Genomic DNA, 19,594 nt, shown 5'->3' on the forward strand with positions numbered 1-19,594 from the left:
GCTGCAAGGTGCCAGCTACCTTCAAGTGGCTCACTTTAACTCGTTGACAGGTATTACATTCCGAGACGTAGCGTGCAATATCTAGTTTCATCCCATTCCACCAAAAATTTTGCCGAAGATCATGGTACATCTTGGTCTTACCAGGGTGGATCAAAAACTTGGAAAGGTGTGGTTCATCCATAATCTGTTTCTTAAGATCGGGGTTATTTGGAACAACTAGCCGATCTTCATAATGTACAACTCCCTTCCAATCCTGTCAGAAGTGCTTATATCCCTCATCTTTCTACGCGAGTTTCTTCTTGATAAGTTTTATTTCTTTATCTTCCAATTGTGCTAGGACAATTTGGTCATCTAAGGTAGGCTCAATGGAAATATTACTTAAGGTACCATGGGGGATAATTTCCAAATTGAGCTTAGCCATCTCCTGACATAATGTCTCGGCAAAGTTGGTTGCCGACAAGCAGTTACAATGGGTCTTATGGCTGAGAGCATCTGCAACTACATTGGCTTTGCCTGGGTGATAGTGCACTTCTAAATCATAGTCCTTGATCAATTCCAACCATCTTCTTTGACGCATGTTAAGATCTGCTTGAGTGAAGATATACTTGAGACTCTTGTGATCCGTATAGATGTTACAACGAGTCCCCATAAGATAATGTCTCCATATTTTCAGAGCATGAACAACCGCTGCTAATTCAAGATCATGGGTAGGATAATTTAGATCATGTGGCCGTAACGCTCGTGAGGCATAGGCAATGACTCGGTTGTCTTGCATAAGAACACATCCAAGTTCAGTGCCAGAGGCATCGCAATAAACGGCGAACGGCTTAGTGGTGTCTGGCTGAGCTAAAAACGGTGCGGAGGTGAACAATCTCCTCAATGTGTGGAAAGCTTCTTCGCATTTGTCGCTACACACAAACTTAACTCCTTGCTTTAATAATTTAGTTATTGGCTTAGCTATTTTCGAGAAGTTAGGAATGAATCGCCGGTAGTAGCCTGCTAAACCGAGAAAACTTCAAATTTGATGAACTGAAGTGGGCAGCTTCCAGTCCATCACCTCTTGAACTTTGCTTGGGTCGACTGCTATGACATCGCTGGATATAGTTTGTCCCAAGAATTTAACACTATCTAGCCAAAATTCACACTTGGAAAATTTTGCATACAGGTGATACCTTAAGCGTTGGAGAAAAGTGTGAAGGTGCTCTGCATGCTCTTCCTCATTCTTTGAGTATACTAGGATATCGTCGATGAATACCACGATGAATTTATCAAGTTCGGGCATGAACACCGAATTCATGAGATACATGAAATAACCCGGCACATTAGTAAGCCCAAATGACATGACTAGGTACTCATAGAGTCCATACCATGTAGAGAAAGCAGTCTTGGGAATATCACATAGTCGGATCTTGATTTGATGGTAGCCGGAGTGAAGATCAATCTTGAAAAATACTCTGGCTCCAGCTAACTGATCGAACAAAACATCAATGCGGGGCAGGGGGTACTTATTCTTTATTGTCACCGCATTGAGAGGTCGGTAGTTCATACAGATGCGTAGACTCTCATCCTTCCTTCTCACAAACAAAACTGGATAGCCCCAAGGTGATGTACTTGGGCGAATGAAACCCTTTTCTAACAATTCATGTAGCTGAGTCTTCAATTCTGCCAGCTCTACCCGTGGCATCCGATATGGCCTCTTTGAAATCGGGGTCGTGCCTGGTTGCAGCTCAATAGCAAACTCGATATCTTTATCGGGCGGCATACCCGGCAATTCATCTGGAAACACATCGGGATACTCGCATACCACTGGGATGTCCTCCAATCGAGCTTTGGCCACAGGATAGGCACAAGAATTTTCGCACTCTCGGTGGGGTAAGTCTATGGTTGAGCTACCATATCTGGGTGAATTTATGTGGACTGCTCGGGTAGAGATGTCTAATGCCACTCGGTGCCGAATCATCCAATGCATACCCAAGATAACATCTATCCCCTCTAAACCAAGGATAAGGAGGTTTTCCTTAAAAAGGGTTCTTCCTAACTTGATAGGTACATTGCAGCTCATTTGGTATGAGACTACTTTCCCACCCGGGGTAGAAATCATATATGACCCTTTGGTGTGACAAATTTAACCCACACCTAGCATTGGTTCTAGTTCCGATGAAACTATGAGATGCTCCTGAATCGAACAGAATAAGGATGGGTTGGTTATGGACATAGAAGGTACCCGTCATCACTGGTGCGCCTTCCAGAAGTTTAGCAAGGTTGGTGAAGTTCAACCTACCCTTTCAGACCTGCACCCTGGGCTTCTTCCCTTTGTTGCCCATCATGTTGCTCTAGCCAGGCCGTTAATTCTTGTTGTGGGGGTAGTCCTTGGCAAAGTGTCCCGTATTCCTGCAGGTGAAACAGCAGTTTCTAGTGGCAGGGCGCGGCGGCATCGGAAGGGTAGGCCGTGGCCCCTATGGCTGGAATCCAGGGAAACGGGGTGCTGCCTGCAGTGGGGGTCGAGCAACCCATTGCCTGAGGGGGAACCATCCTATACTTCTGAGCAGGCGGGCTGGGTGACACTATTGGAGCCTTTCGCTTCATGTCGGCCTTGAGGGCCTGCATGCAATCCTCCTGGGAAATTGCCAGGTTCACAAGCTCATTGAAAGAATCCACTTTGATGGGATTCAGCCTTTCCTTGAGCTCAAGACTCAAGCCCCTGCGGAAGCGGTCCCTCTTCTTCTCATCGGAGTCCACATGATAGCCTGCGTAGCGACACAGGTCATTGAAAACCTGCGCATATTGCAGGACATCGCGGCTTCCCTGGGTGAGAGCCAGGAACTCATTGAGCTTGCGCTCTAGGAGACCCTCAAGGATATGATGGCCCCTGAACGCTGTCTTGAACTCCTCCCAGCTGACGACATGGTCGGCTAGCTGCATGGCGTGATAATGGTCCCACCAAAGGAGGGCAGAACCACATAGCTGCTGCATTGGGAACCGGGCCTTGTTCTCGTCCAGGCAATGTGCGGTGAGGAGGGAGAACTTGGATTCGATGGCACGAATCTAGGCATCGGCGTCGAGCAGATCCTCCGTCTTATGGAACAGAGGAGGTTGTGCCCCCAAGAAGTTGTCATAGCGAGCAACATGAGGTTGCTAATGAGCTCTTCCTCCCTGGGGCTGCTGCTGCTGCCCCTGGGCTATGTGCCTCAGCAGCTCAGTTTGAGCGGCCAAGATCGCCTCTAGTGTGGGCGGAGGCGGAGGCGGTGGAGGCACCTGCCTCTGCTCACTGCTACTGGGAACAGAGCCGGAGCGTGTGCTGTCCACCATCTACAAGATTCATCTTTTTGTTAGTCACATAATCCCAAAAGCTTGCTTAATCACAAGGAAAAATTATGTGCTGAATCATAAGCGTTGGTCTTGCCGATAGTGCGAAAACAACAATTATATCCTTTATTGAGTAGGTTCATATCTCTTCTTCGAAGTGCACAAAGGTCCTCATCCTTAGTCAAGGTTTAGGACATGTCATAGATAACCATTGCTTTTTTACACTTGCTGACCGAAAAGGAAGAAAAGGGGGTCATTTAGTCCACTTAGCGAGTTGCTGCCCGGGCTGATTTTCGGCAAGCTGAGCGACAGAGTTTTGGTTCTAACGTGAGTTTGACAGATCCAAAGGAGCTGAAATTTTACGAGTAGTTAGAACACAAGTTTCCACACAACTTTGGTATTCAAACCTTGGATCAAAAATGAGTGGAGATAGGGTTAAAATTAAGGAGGAACAGCCACTGAAGTTCTACCATATTTTTCAGACATTACAACTAACCCATAGCAATGGCAAGTCCGTACATGGAATCAGTTTTTCAACACATGGATACTCAACTCAAGCTAAGCTATTACATCACTAGCCAAAATATAAGTCACCGAGGAGTAAAACAAAACTAACTACCCACAACATGTCAACACATCTAGAAGTCGTCAAGGTTGCCTACTGAGGCAAAGCTAAGTGCAGGAGAGGGAGCGTCGCCAACTCGGGGCTGTGGGGATGCCTCCTCAAAATCCATGCTCGAAAAGCCCTCCATCTCCTCAGGCTCCTCCTCCTGAGCCATAGGCTCATCCTACTGCACCTCTAAGGCGTGGATAGCGTTAAGCTCAGCGTGGTGCTCCTGTAGGTGCTCATTAGCATCTGCCAACTCCATGTTCACATCATAGAACTGATCGGCCAACAACTCCATGTCTTGCTCCATGTCCACTATCTCCTCCTCTAAGTCAGAAATCCAGATTTGCATATCAGCAATTTGGATAACCTTCTACACCAACTCAAGCGACAAATCCACCATACCGTTCTGCACAGTGGTGAGAGCAACCTGATTGGCCACCGCCATTCCAATCACGGTGGTCATAGCCCTACTCTGCATCTCATTCATCCGATAGAACATATTCATATAGTGGGCAGAAGTAAAAATCGTGCGCTGTGGTTCCAAAATACCTAGCAGGTCCATATGCTCCATGCGGTCCAACCAATCCGAATCTCTCCTATCCCTAGCGGGAAACAAGCTAATCGGTTCCAACACAATCTCAAGGGGGTGCTCTCTGCAAAACTATGTCAGTGCCTGCAAAGCTGCAAACTCGCACATATCCTCCAACGTGTGTCCCTCAGCCACAACCTCCAAGGGTGGCCACTGTGGCTGGTCAGGGGGTGGGGGCACCTTCACGTGCACGCAGCTCCGGGGAATTTCATGATCCTGGTACGCGCGTCTCGCGTAAATGGGCGGTGACGGGTACCCAAACGAACACAAAGTGTCCCACAGTATGGTAGGAAAACCCTCGTAGTAGAGGAACATCAAGTGCGAGGTTCCGTCCACACCAACAATAACATACACAGGGTCAGCCATCTGTAACAAAAGGACAAGTGAGAAACGGAATTAGTACTCGGAAATCAAAATATATTTCTAGCAAGTTAGAGAAAAACTTATAGCTCAGCAAGTATTCATCCAAAATTCCTCAAATTTTACTAGCATTTTCTTTAGGTAGTGTGTGACAAGTTTGGTATTCAAGGGTAGAGCTAAAACAAAACTTAACAGGGTGATAAGCTCATGTTTCTATTAAGTGGTACATGCTGGAATTTTCCAAAATAGAGCAGAAGTAAACTGAGCATAACTCTCAAACCAAAGACCCAGTGGAGCTGAAATTTTACCACCAAGTTGTTTATTAAGTTCTTAGCAACTTTGATTAAAAGATGCCTAACATAAAAAGTCCTTAAGTTTGTCAAAAATTAAAACTCCAACTGGTGCACACTCAGTGTCATCAGTCAACCAGGGTCTACAATTCTGATCATAACTCTCAACCTAGGGGGTCAAATTTTATGAAATTTTGACAGAACTTTGTTTAGGACATTTGACACAACTTTTTTATACAAAGTTTCTAGAGTTAACACCTAGAAACAACTCGAAAGATATCAACAAGACTAGCATTGCTGAAAAGGACAGCTAGAAAATCCTTATCGCGGTGCAACTTTTAGTATAAAGGTGAGATCGAATTTCATTATTTTAGGTTGCAATTTTTATTTCATGATGCATGCACGTCCTAGTTGGCCTCACAACCAAAACAATTGCCAAAAAGCTTTGGTCTTACGTAGTTAGTGTCGATGGCAAGGCAACAATACGGCTCTCACTATAATAGCTAGTCGAATCGCTAATCACCACTTCGTATGCAAACGTGGTTAGTGTACCTGCAGAAAATCACACCACATTTTGTACCTTTCGTGGCAGCACTCACGAAAACGTTCACAATCATTACCGTTCGCTATAGAAATGGCACCCATGCGTTTAACGCTGCATAGACAGCGCAACAACCTTGGAAATAGGTTCCTTGGAATATAACTCTATAACCCTTCGCATACTCGTGATGCGGAATCTTGCGCACGTATAATAGACATGGGCGAACAACCGTGATGATAGGCTCATTGGAATCGAACCATACCATCCTTCGCATGATCTAACATACGGAACCTGCGCATGTGTAACAAACGTGGGCGAAAACAACCGTGATGATAGGCTCGTTGTAATCGAATTCCTATCACTCTTCGCATACTCGCGATGTGAAACTCTGCACATGTATGATAAATGTGGGCGCAAGTGCTGAAAGTCAGTATAATTAACCAATAGTTACTAGCCACCTAAAATATCACAAAAAATTCCCTAGGGCTTCTCGCACTAAGTTCATCCTTAACGAACTTATGAATTTTTCAAACCAGTTTTTGCAAGTTTTATTCAGAAAAAGGTGTTTAAGGTCTATTGTTCTCTGTACCATGCTTCAAGCTCTGATGCCAGCTGTGGCAGAATCGCCCAAATTAACTTGACTAAAATGCACTCAAGTCGCCTAACACGCGATCACGCACTTTAACCAAGCCAACTTGGTCATCCGTCAGATTTCATCCGATAAACCACTTACTCAGGATCGAGAAGCATTGCTCACATGAAGGTGAGTGGGTACAAAGATTACAATATTCCCATCAAATTAACATAGTTCAACAATTTATTACCTTAGAGTTTTTGAAAATTCAAACAAGTTTGCAAGGTTGTAAACACCAAAGATGTAAAACAACGGAAGCTAAACGTCGATAAACAATATCATGATAAAGCCAATCATGACATCAATGACCCCTGCCCTCGCCGTCCGAGGAGGGATCCCACTCGACTGTCCAGCCCGGAGGGAGCTGGGTAGGCCAAGTGGTACCAACAGCCAAACTATCGACATTACCTGAAAGTTATGCCACAAGTAAGGCTGAGCAACTAATACTCAGCAAGACTGACCCGACAGGTGATAACTATTTCACCAACTTCTAGACATGCAAGGCTTTTTGGCTGTGGGTTTGTTTTGTCAAAAGCACCTAAAGTTGGTCCTTATTTTCAATATTTTAGCTCAAGTTCTAAGTACATTAACCAATCTAGATTAGCAACTTATGCTAAGCAAGCATTGTTTCCAAACAATTAAAGATCAAGCATCAAGATTAATATCATCACATTCCATCTTTACTTAGTGCAGAATAGCGATCAAGCAGTCCCAAACTATGAGAGGCAGACGAATCAATTCGAATTTATTAATCATGCATGGCGAACCTAATCTCATGACATCCGTGTACCACGAAGGGTCGCTTCATTTGTCAGCCGTCCCCATCGATCCCTTAGTCACGTGTGAGGTCCAAACTTCCTTTGGCATGCAATGCTCCATAGTCCCGGCCTCTTGCCGTACTGTGACCGCACTTGCACCCACATGATGCACCATGGGAACGACGTTCCAAGGACAGCAGGAGTATAAGCCACGCCCTAGTTCAATCAGGTACTATGCTTCCCTATCCCATACTAGGTATGAGATTAGTACTTTCAAACACTTGATCATGAACGCTGAAGCGTCCCCACATTAGTAGAGACTAAATGTGATACAAATATCAGTGCCAGGAGGATGATAGCACATTTATTCGACAGATAATTCAGTTACCGTACAACTCCCGAGGGAGTAGGCATCAAAGCCACGCAGCGATAAGAAGTAAATAAAGAACAGCGGCTAACCAAGCGATTGCCAAAAGACAGCACTCGGGACTACACGGTAGCAGCAGCATCTTGGAAAGGCCAACACCACAGGCAGCGTTGGGTGCGGACACAACCTCTACTCAAGGTCCTCGGCGATGAAGTCCGGGTCTTCCTCTGTAGCAACGAAGCAAGGGTGAGTACGAACGTACTCAACAAGTCCAACCCCATCCACAGAGGGGGATACAAACAAGTATATGCACAGGATACAACTAGGATAGGCTAGAGTTTAATTGCAATAAAGCCAGGTTTTTCAACACATGCACGGGCTCGTTTTCAAATAAATTTTTATAAGACCTTTCTTTAGTAACCGAGCAAGGAGTGGGGTTGATCCTACACAAAGGATCCAAGTTTTTAACGCTATCGGACTCCCCGTCTGCCATAGCGCACGGCACAACTGCCGGACTCTTCCAAAATTTCTACCCACCCACACACACACACACCATCCATGCCCAAGTGCTAGTTATGTGACCAAGCCGTAACTCGTCCAATGCCGTGAACATGGCTACCCGGATAGGTTTTAACTCTGCAGAGGTTGTACACTTTCCCCACAAGTAGGGTACCGCAGCACGATCACCTTAGTGCCGGTGCGGATCCTAACAAAGCCATTACCCACCTTAGCTAAGACTGGCTAGTCCTTACGGAAGCACCCAAGGGGTTTACGGCTCGTCCACGAGACCGTAACCGGGACCTAAGTCACCAAGATCTTACTCCTTTTCCATGGGCTCCCGTTGCTGACCAGCACCCCTGAGGACTAACAATTCAACTAGTGGGATTTATGCTAAGCAGTTGCCCATACAACGGTCGAGTGGTTGCACGATGGTTGAATTAGGCAAGATGACACATCAACTCGGTCCTTAATCAAGACAAGATGGATATCTCCCAACTTTGCTCAACCACTAAGGTACGAGCACAACAATCTGGCATTTCACACAAGAAACGCCCATCCATCCCGTCTACACATTCCTTTCCTTTGAACCCAGAAAACCATTTTCCCAATTGAACACACACACACATCTATTCTCCAAGTAAGCCATTGTAATAATGATTGGAGTTGTGTAACAAATTCCTAAGCGTTCTAGCAGTGGTTATCATCTAAACAGAGCAAGTCATATTTAGAGATAAGCATAGGACAACAAGGAACGTTCATAACAATCAAGGGGTGGCTATCCAACCATGTTTTGCAATAAAACAATGTGTATTTTATAAAATAGGCCAATAGGTTGTGTTTGAAAAACTAGGTATTAAGTATGCATCAAAGGGTGAGATTGGACTTGCCGTCTTCAAAGCCTTCCAGGGGTTCCGTCTCGCGGTACTGGTCCTCGGGCTTGGGCTCGCGGTCAAACTCCTCCTCGGGCTCCTCCTCGGGCAATCCGCGATCTACGGCACACACAAATAGACACACAAATAAATAAAAGAAAGATCAGTTTTTAACCGTGAGCTCCGAACAGAAAACGTGAACGGAAAATAGGTAGAAGGATTATTTTTGGGAAATTTGGATATGGATCGGCGAAAGTATTTTGGAGGATGACGTGGTGAAATTTGGGATTAATTGGAGGAAGTTTGGCGCATGAAATGATGGGTTAAACATGGATTAGGGGCTTAACAGGAGGTTTAGGACCGATTTGTAATAAACCAGGGACCTGTTTGCAAATACTTTTGGAGGTGGAGGGGCTTATCCGCGAATAGCTTTATGAGAGTGGTGGGAGGACCTGTTTGTAATTTGGGAGAAAGTGAGGGTCAGATCGAAATTTTGGGAAATTTTCCCTTTCTTCTTCCAGGAAGAGAGAGAGGAAGTGAGGAATGGGGGGTGCGGCGGCGGCCGGCCGGCCGGGCTGCGCCGGCGGCGGCCGAGGGACGGGGCGGCGGAGGGAGAGGAAGGGGGCTCCATTTTGGGGCTCCATCTTGCCCATTACCGTGCGAACTTGAAGGTGGGGGAGGGCGGCCGGTGGTGTTCGGGTGGCGGCGGTCCCCGGGCGGAGGAGCACGGGCGGCGGCTTGCTGGCGGCGGCGGTGGCTGGGAGCAGGGGAGAGGTGCGTGGTGGTGTTGGTGAGTGGAGGGTAGGGAGCCGGGCTGCTTTTATAGGCGGCGGGGAGGGCGCCGGCGGTAGGGGACCGGCAAGGGCTGGCGGCGGCCGGTGGCACGGCACCGGTGGCGTGCCGTGGCGGGGAGGTAGGGGCCGGGAGCGGGGAGGTAGGGGCCGGCGGCGTGGAGCGGGGCCGAGGCGGCGTGCAGGAGGGGCGGCGTGCGGGGCCGGGGCGGCCGGACGCCGGAGCGGGCGGCGCAGGCGACCGGGGGCCGGGTCGGGCGCGCGGCCCGAGGGAGGCGGCGGCGTGGTCGGCGCCGGGCCGGGCGGCAGGCCCCTGGCGCGCGGAGGCTGAGCGGCGTGGCGCCAATAGGGGGGTGGCGCCGGGGGAGTTAAGGAGCTGGGGCCGGTTGTGCGGATGCTAGGAAGAAGAAAGTGAGAAGGAGGAGAGAGAAGGAGGAAGGAGGAAGAAGAAAGAAGAAGGAGGAAGAAAGGAGGAAAAAGAAAAGCAAAAGGGGAGGGAAAAAGAGAAAGGAAAAGAGAGGGACCGGCGGCAATTGCGGCACGTGGTCGGAGCACGCGCGCGGCGGTCTGACGACGGCACGCGGCGAGATTTACGGGCACAGGTAAAAGATAGGTGGGGGGGTCGGCATGGGTGTCGGGACGGCGAAATCGCCGGGAAGGTTTCGGAATTCCGGGAGCTCAGCGGTAGAAAGATTTTAAAGGCAATTTTAACGGGTGATTTTAGTTGGTGATTTCTGCGGATGTTACAAACACCGACACGTTTTGACCATAGTAAGTTCATTACTAGACAGACGGGGCAAACCAACATATCGGAACCATTCCCGGTCCCGTCCGTCATCCTTATGGTTGTAACATAAGTAAATAACAAACTCCTATTACTCGCGAGTGACAGGAAATCACTCAACTTTTACCGTGTCCTATTAAGCATTGCATCTACACAACTTATCATGTTAGTGTTCAGATCAAAAAGGTACTAAGTTCATGCATCTAAGGTTTCAGACAACGCCTAGTAACTTAAATGCACAATCATAATCAACCTAATTCATTGTAGAAGTTTAGAAAACCGGGATATGCTCCGGGTCTTGCCTTAAGGAAAAGTTAGCGGGTCTTTGGGGTCTTGATCTAGCTTGGGCTCAACTTCCACGTGATGTAGCTCTGCGACAGGTTCCTCTACCAGCGTAGGGTGGAGCTCGTAGGTTCCGTCAGCGATAATAGCTTGTACACGATATGCACATGCAAAGAGTTCAGATTTTCCAAGCTTTGTATGAAGGATGCAAGACATGACTCATGCTAGAACGAAAGTTGCATTTCGGCCATATTCACCTAAACAAGGTTTTAAACTTTCATAACTTCACGAAGTAAGGTGTGTTATGGTCGAAACTCGAGGTTGACTTTGATGGTGATTGTGTACATATATAGGATTCTTACAACTTAGAGTATTCAAAAGGAAGGTGGGGTTACTTTTAGGGTTGTTCGAGGTTCATTTGGAGAGTTATTTACTTCTGAATGTTTTTATCAATGAGTTACTGTAAAAAATTTGGGATCCAATGGATTATCACATAAAGAATTAAAAGTATATTGCCACCAAGGGCAACATGCACTTAACTATTTTTATCTCTAAACCTATAGTGATTATGAGGTTGTAACATTAACAGTAGATTGAAGGCGTGTTACAAAGACTTTGGTGAATTTGTCAAGATTTTTAGAGAAGGACATCTATTTCCCATATTTTTCTCCTATTTATCTTGCTCTATAAAGGAAGGTGGGTTTCTTTCTATTTCTGACCATAGTCCATATTTTTTTCCACAAACTACACTTCCAAACTAAGCTACTCCAAGTGGTTTTACATTTTTCTCAGCTCTGGATTAAAACTTATGCAAAAACAAAGATTTAACCCTAGATTTTAAATATAAGGTTAAAACAGTTATTTAAAGTTCTACTCCAGAGCCCTAAGTATTTTTCTGAGCTTCTACTCACTGAAACATACACCACAGGTTTGGATTTACCTTTTTAGCATTTTTCTTCGATTTACTATGATTTAAAAGGCCTAAGCAAGAAATAAAACCATCGGGTATTATTTCCAATAGTAATATGGGTAAGATTATTTTTGTATGAAACTAGACAGTTCACTGTGTTCAATAAAATTGGTTTGACATTTTTCTGATTTTTCTACGATTTATGGTGCATTTACAAACTTTATCCTATTTTCTGTCGATTTAAAACAATAAACCTAAAAAAACTTACAAACTAACCCTCATGTCTAAGGTTTAAATGTGCAGGGGTCCCTAGTTCTTGCGCTAAGGACCCTGAAAGAAGGTAAAAGACACAGAGAGGTCCTCGCGGCGGCCAGCAGTGATCTTTGCCCGATTTCGGCGATGTGAGGCTCAGGCTAGGGCAACAAGTTACCGGGGAGGAGCGTGGGCTCACCTAGGGTCGATTGGCGGCAGTTAGGGTGGTGGAGCAGGCTCGACAACGGTGGAACGGCTTGGGGACGAAAGGCAACTTCGGCGGTAGGGTCCCGGTGGAGTTCCGGTGATGGCGGGGCTCCAGGAGGGCAACAGGCAGCTCAGGGACATGCATGGTGGTGCGGTAGAGCAAGCAGTGGTGACAGCGAGGTGCGGGACGGCGCGGAGGTATGGGCTCCATGGGAGGCCCGAGAGGCGGCGCTAGAAAAACAGGGGAGCGGCGGCGCTGGAAGTGGCGGAGGGCGGCGTAGGCGGCACCATAAGTCCTTTTATAGGGCTAGGGAGAAGCAGGGGAGTGAGGCAGAGCTTTGGGCACGGGTGGATAGGATCGAAGGGCTTAGTGGGCTGCAGGCCGGAGCTCCATTGGTGGCGGCACCATTGGCCGGGGCGCGGAGACCGCAGGATAGGATCTCCCGGTCATTGGCCTTGGGGGAAACGAGTCGTGCAAGCGCGGCTTTGCCACGGTTGTGGGTTGGCGGAGCGAGGCGCTCGTGCAGTCGTTGTTCGGGTGGCGATAGGCGGTCGGAGATTGGCCGGTCCGAGACAGCGGCGTGGCATCCTCCGGCGGGTGGAGCTTGCTCAGGGCGGGGCGAAGGGATGCGGGACGCCAGGGGCGGGATAAGTGCGCTAGCCTACTAGGCAGCCGGGTGCGTGAGAAGTCGTGTCGTGGGAGCTAGTTGGGCGATGGCGAGCTCGCTGGTGGGTGGAGGCCACGCGGCGGTCAGTGCATGGGCGAACGTGCGGGCACGCTTCGGGCGCGCGCGGGGCGGGGTGCTCCTTGGGGCAATCAAACAGGGCCGGTTTTGGGGGCCTTTTTCTCCAAATTTTTCAAAAGAACTCGTGAAACTCCAAAAGTAAAACTTGTAGACCAAACATCCAGCTCCAAACTTTACAAAAGGGGTTTTCTTGAAAATGAGATGAATTTGAAACTATGGAGTTGCAAAGTTTGGCAGAACACTCGCCTCCGGGGACTTAGGCAGATCCCGGTTTTGCTGTTTTTCAGCATTTTGGCCAACTTTGGCTCAAATTTTGAGTAGCTTCCTGTTTGAAGGAGGCTAAGGTGTAATTGAATGAAAAGTTCTTCTGTCTTAGGACTCCAACTTCTATTAGGGACTTTTCTTGAGTTCAGTTCAGATTTTAGGAGGAACAGGATCGCCAAGATGCGCGCTCTGGATGGTTTCCACACTTAGCGCTGGGATGCATGTAGTTTGAGTTGACTGTTTTACCCGATTTTGACCAAGTTTTTGAGCAAGTTCGATTGAGATTTGGACCTGGGTCAGTGTAACAAAGTTGGAACACACTCAAGGAACTACAACTTATATTAAAGGTCTGACTTGAGGTTAGATATAAAATGGTGATATAACAGGTTGCACAGTTGAGGAAAAACATAAATTTCAGGATGTAGATCATTTGTAGGAATTCAATGTGCTCCTATTTTGATCCTGGTTTTTGACCTTCTCTCACTCCAAATTAGACAAAGTGTTATTAATATTAGTTGTTTGAAATTAAAATTTTTACAACTCTTATTTGGGCAAAAATTTAAGTTGGTAAACAGAAACTCAAGTTTTCTATTTAACTCCAAAAAGAGCTTTTTAAGAGTAACTTGGACATTTCACCTCCTCTACTTAGAGACTAATGACTTTCTTAAGTTTAACTACACCTAATTAAGGTAGAGTTGTTACATTCTCCAAGGCATTAATAAGGATTAGAGACACCACAAATAGATTGGGTTTTGTTTTGTTGAAAGTTTAGCCATTGCTACTTCCTTGTAGACGCATGTGTCGACTAGATCATCCATTCTACTCAATTTAGAACTTCAACTTTGTGTGTTCATATTAGTTTTCATCTCCATATTTACAATTGAGTTTCTTGTTTTACTTGTTCTTGCTTGTTCCTCGATTGCTTGCAGAAATTATCCTAGTGGTTTGGTTGATCGTGCTCCACAAGATCACGATGAGCATTGGAGGTGGTCTATCAATTGCTAAGGTGCAGCATCTTTGGATGGTTGTAGTCAGACCATGAATGTCGTCTCCATCCCCAAATCGAGTTATCCCCCTTCTCTCATCGAAAGATCGAGAATCAACCCTAGTGGGTTTATATCATCATCGATGCCGATGCTACTACCGCATCCGTCCGTGACGGCACCGGTGGCAGGCCACCCTCACCAGTCACCGCTCTTGGCATCCTCCAGCCCCTCTGACCGAAGCAGCCGGTGCTAGTTCTCATGATGGTGCTCAGCTCCCTTAGGGAATTTGATGAGGTCATTCATGGTTGTTGTGTTTGTTTCCATGTGCAGAGCAGCTTCAGAGAGAGGTGTAGATTGAGGGCAAGTTCCGCTAGAAAGAGGAACAAATCCACCATGGGAGGACAACTTGGTAAAGACATATGACGGTATCAGATGAGGGTAGAGATTCATCTGCGCGAACAAAGAGGAGGTGTTCTTGAGAATAGAGAGAGCGGTTGAGCAACAAACAAGCAATAGAGAAGAGAGACGACAACAACTATTTTAATTAAGAATGGGTATTATGGATTAAGTGGGTAATATCATCTACTTACCCTACCCATATCCACCAACAAATGGGTAATCCATACCCTCCCCAGACAGTGTGGGTATGGGTTTGGATGTGGGCAGCGGGTACCCACCGATAACATTACATGTAAAACAACAATCCGGAGGGTTCCATACCTACTGCTTTCGTTTCAAATTGTAGGTTGTTCTAACTTCTCTAGGTTCATAAATATTACTATGCATCTAGCCACACACTATATCTAAGTGCATAGTAAAAACTATACATTTAAAAAACTAAAATGACCTACAATTTGGAATGGAGGAAAATGTTTTAGATGATGGCACCACCACCGCTTCCTGCAGCAAGTTGCGCCCCGTCGTCCACTTGAGGCGGGTGAGAGTAGAACCCTTTTATTGGTAAGTGTTGCAGATTTGCATTAGCCGCCTCAATTTTGCAAATAAGATTGAGGTTACAAGCTAAAATGGATGAAATCACAAAACAAATAAAGTGGCACCATCCGGTGCCCATATCAACAACCTTTTATGCCATGTTGCCATTATATGTTTAGCTATCGACCATGCGCAGAGGCAGCAAATTGGAATAATGAATCAATTTGACTCTAGGTAGGCAGACTAGATTCTTGTACGCCCCCACCGGCCACAAGCACACAAGCAGTCCTGCAGCTTTGATTCTGTTTTATTACAAATTTGGCACCTTTCGTTTACATTCCAATGATTACAATACAATTTCTTTTTGATGTAGTAACATTTGGAGCTTCGATTCACCTATAGAAAAAACTTCCTGCAGTGTATTCCACCACTTGGGTCGTTTCAAGTTTGCGTCAAGTTCTTTCAGGAAGGAATCAGCTAGAAGCATATGATATATTGGCAATTCCTTGAATCTCTAACAAATTGTGCCCAACTGACAAAACTGTCCTTGGAGGGAAATATGCTGAATGGTAGCCTACCTGGATCTGTTGGTAATCTTTCTTTTGCTTGGGTCTAACCAAATATCAGGATACATACCTGTTGAGATAAGCAATCTTGTTGATCTCACTGTGCTTAGCATGGAGAACAATTTGCTCTCAGGAAGCATACCTGTTACAATTGGGAAGCTACAGAACCTATTTATCCTAAACCTATCCAACACCAAATTATCAGGTCAAATCCCTTCCTCAATTGGTAGCAATACTGAATTGGGAAGCCTTTATCTCGACGGTAACAACTTAAGTGGATACATTCCTAGTACTTTAGGTCGCTGCTTGGGGCTGCTTCAGCTAAACTTGTCCTCTAACAGCCTTGATGGATCCTTACCAGAAGAACTGTTTTCTGGTCCTCCTCTTTCTCTCGGAGTGGACTTCTCACATAACAATCTCACAGGGGAAATACCGGAAGGTATTGGCAATCTCCAAAATACTGTTCTTTTAAATGTTTCTAACAAGTAATTCCTGATGCACTTGGCGGCTGCTCTGTTGTGGATTAATTGGTGGATTTGAGAGTAATTTTTGATATGAGAGAGGAGGAAGAAGGATAGTAGCGTTTGGGGGAAACTGGCTGGATCGATCCTCTCGATCCTTCTCAGGTACTCCATCTTATCTCTTTCCTATTTTTACATTTTGGTCCCTAACTCTAACTATATTTACTACACCAACACTCCTCCTCAAGATGGGGCAAAGACATCATATAGACACATCTTGCTACTAAATGAAGAGAAAGTCTTTTCACGCAACCCTTTCATCAAAATATCAGCTACCTGCTAGCTGATTTTACATGAGGTAGCGAGATAGTTCCTCTATCTAATTCTCCTTAATAAAGTGATGATCGATCTCAATATGCTTGGTTCCATCATGATGAACAAGATTGTTGGCTATATCAATAGCTGCTTTGTTGTCCCAATATAGCATCAAGGGCCCACTCCCAAACAATCTCAGTTCAATTAGAAGAATCTGCAGCCACAACAGCTCACGCACACCATGAGCCATAGCACCAAACTCTGCCTTGGCCGTAGACCGTGCTACAACACTTTGCTTTTTTACTTCGCCATGCAACTAGATTACCTCTGACGAAGGTACAATACCTAGAAGTTGATTGTCTATCATCCATAGAACTAGCCCAATCAGCATCGGTATAGCATTCAACTTGCAGGCTTCCTTGTTTAGTGTATAAAAGACCCCTCCCTGGGCTACTCTTAAGATACCTCATAATGTGATAGACAACATCCATATGAGATGACTTGGGATCATGCATAAACTGACTCACCACACTTACTGCAAAAGCAATATCAGGTCGACTATGAGAGAGATATATAAGTCTTCCAACCAGTCTCTGATAACATTCTTTATCCATTAGACTTCCAACATCTTTACTTAAATGATGATTTTGCTCAATAGGTGTGGTTGCAGGACGACATCCGAGCTTCCAGTTTCCTTTAGTAAATCCAAAACATATTTTCTTTGAGATAGAAACATCCCCTTTGGCCCATGGGAGATTTCAATGCGAAGAAAATATTTCAATCGCCCCAAATCCTTTACTTCAAACTCTTGAGCAAGATATTTCTTCAAATCGACAATCTCAGCAATGTCATCCCCAGTAATGACAATATCATCCACATACACTATTAGAATTGCTACCTTACTTGTAGCACGTTTAAAGAATAGTATGTACTCAGCATTACTTTGAAAGCCTCTTTTGAGCATTGATTGCCTAAAGCCATCAAACCAAGCCCTAGGGGATTGCTTCAATCCATATAGAGATCGACGTAAATGAAGCACTTTCCCATTTGTTTGACTTGTTTCAAAGCCGGGTGGTATGTGCATATATACTTCTTCATGAAGCTCACCATGAAGGAAAGCATTTTTAACATCCATCTGGTATATATCTCAGTCCAAGTTGACAGCACAAGATATGAGCGTTCTTACTGAATTCATCTTGGCAACAGGTGCAAAAGTCTCATCATAGTCAATCCCATAAGTTTGGGTGTATCCTTTTGCCACAAGATGGGCTTTGTATCTATCAACCTTCCCTTCAGGTGTATGTTTAATGGTGAAAACCCACTTGCACCCGACAGGTTGCTTACCTTGCAGTAGATCCACAAGGTCCCAAGTTCTATTCTTCTCCAAAGCTCTCATCTCTTCAAGCATTGCCTCCTTCCACTTAGAATCCTCTTTAGCTAATTTTTAGTTAGTGGGTATGGGTACAGAATCAAGAGATGCAACAAAACTCTAGAAGGATGGGCTACAACACTTGTAGGAGATAAAATTGGAAATGTCAATGCTGGAATATTGGTAGATCTAGTTGGCTTTCTTAGGGCTATAGGTGTAGAGGCTGAGTAGACAGTTGATTATCTCCTTGCTCTAGAGTGCTAGATAAAGCATTAGGACTAAGAGATTGTGAGTTGGTACCTGGATCCTCGTGCATAAGAGACTCTTTGTTTTGAGAAGGCAAAGTACTCTATATATCTTCATAGCAAGAATTATCAGCCCCACTCTCACTATCGTATTAATTACCTCCCCCTAACTATGAACTGACTTATTTCCATAGGAACCAACTGAAGGAGGAATAAGAATAGAGCCCATATGAATACCTTCATTGTTACTCTCCCGCTTTTGTTGCCCTTCAGGTGGAGAAAGAGTAATTCCAGTATCATTGGTTGGCTCATAATAATGTTCATATTCTCGAAATGTCACACCCATACTTACGATGAAACGATGTTCAGATGGACACGAACAACGATAACCTTTTTGAGTAGGAGAGTAACCAACAAACACATATTTAACAACACGAGGGTCATTTCTGTAGTCATGAACAAAGCAAACACATCCAAAGATCGTCGAAGCAACAACAAATTCATTCGAATTTAAAAGTAACTCAGCAGGAGATTTATTGTCAAGAACTCAAAGAGGCATGCGATTAATTAGATATGTTGCAGTCTTCACTACTTCCGTCCAAAGAAACTTAGAAACATTCATTGTAAACATAAGAGAACAAGCAACCTCAAGTAAATGCCTATTTTTTCGTTCAGCAACACCGTTTTGCTCTAGAGTGTTAACATATGTTGTTTGATGTTCAATACCACTAGAAACAAGGAATTGTTCAAACTCCTAGTTAACATACTCCGTACCATTGTCTGAGTGTAAGACCTTAATAGTGTTGCCAAACTTATTTTTAATGAGTGTATACAAATCTTTGAAAATAACAAAAATATCAATTTTGTGTTTCAACAGATAAAGCCAAGTATACCTATTGAACCCATCAGTAAAAGTCACAAACCATCTATGTCCAAAAATAGAGTGCACCTCACATGGTCCCCAAACATCAGAATGAATTACACCAAATGGTTTATTACTTCTTGGGCCCAAACTAGGATAGGGAATTCTTGTATGTTTAGCAAACTCACATGCATCACAAATAAGAGATTCCCTAGGACATGCATTAAAAAGTGAAGGATAACTATGAGACATAGCAGCAAAAGAGGGGTGTCTAAGCCTGCGGTGAAGTAATAATAATTCTTGACATGGAGACATCTTGGATGCAAAAGCAACTTCATCACTCCCTTCATCAAGATAATAGAGTCCATTATGCATGGTCAAGAATTCTCCCTATCCCTAGCTCCTGAAAAGCACAATGAGAAGGATCAAACCTACCTCCACAATTAAGGGATCTTGTGATAGAGCTAATTGATAATAAGTTAATAGGAAAATCAGGAACCTGCAAAAGTGGAGATAAGGATAGGGTTTTGGTGCACCGAATAGATCCACGTCCTATTATAGGAACCATGGATCCATCTACTACACACACCTTATCCTTACCTGAACAAGGAGTATAGGAAGTGAAAAGATTGAATGATCATGTCATATGGTTAGTAGCTCTAGAATCAATAATCCAAGGTTTATGTGTGTAGGCTTGAACGGGTTTTGTACCTTGGGAAGTAGCATGGTAACTAGAATTAGTAGAGGAACCTTGAGTGGAAGGTGAGCCTTCAGAGAGCTTGAGCTTGGAGTTGTA

At 45.1% G+C, this 19,594-nt stretch overlaps 1 non-coding gene across 1 annotated transcript in view; it reads left to right on the forward strand.

Annotated features, from left to right (window-relative positions):
- Positions 1–16,035, forward strand: part of LOC117865391 (uncharacterized) — a 40,725-nt gene extending 24,690 nt beyond the window's left edge. Inside the window, exon 2 of the transcript XR_011898849.1 lies at positions 15,399–16,035. This is a non-coding gene — a transcript (uncharacterized protein). The remainder of the gene's footprint in view (positions 1–15,398) is intronic.
- The last annotated feature ends 3,559 nt before the right edge of the window (positions 16,036–19,594 follow it).

Source organism: Setaria viridis, chromosome 7, assembly GCF_005286985.2.
Source record: "Setaria viridis chromosome 7, Setaria_viridis_v4.0, whole genome shotgun sequence".
NCBI classification, from domain to species: domain Eukaryota; kingdom Viridiplantae; phylum Streptophyta; class Magnoliopsida; order Poales; family Poaceae; genus Setaria; species Setaria viridis.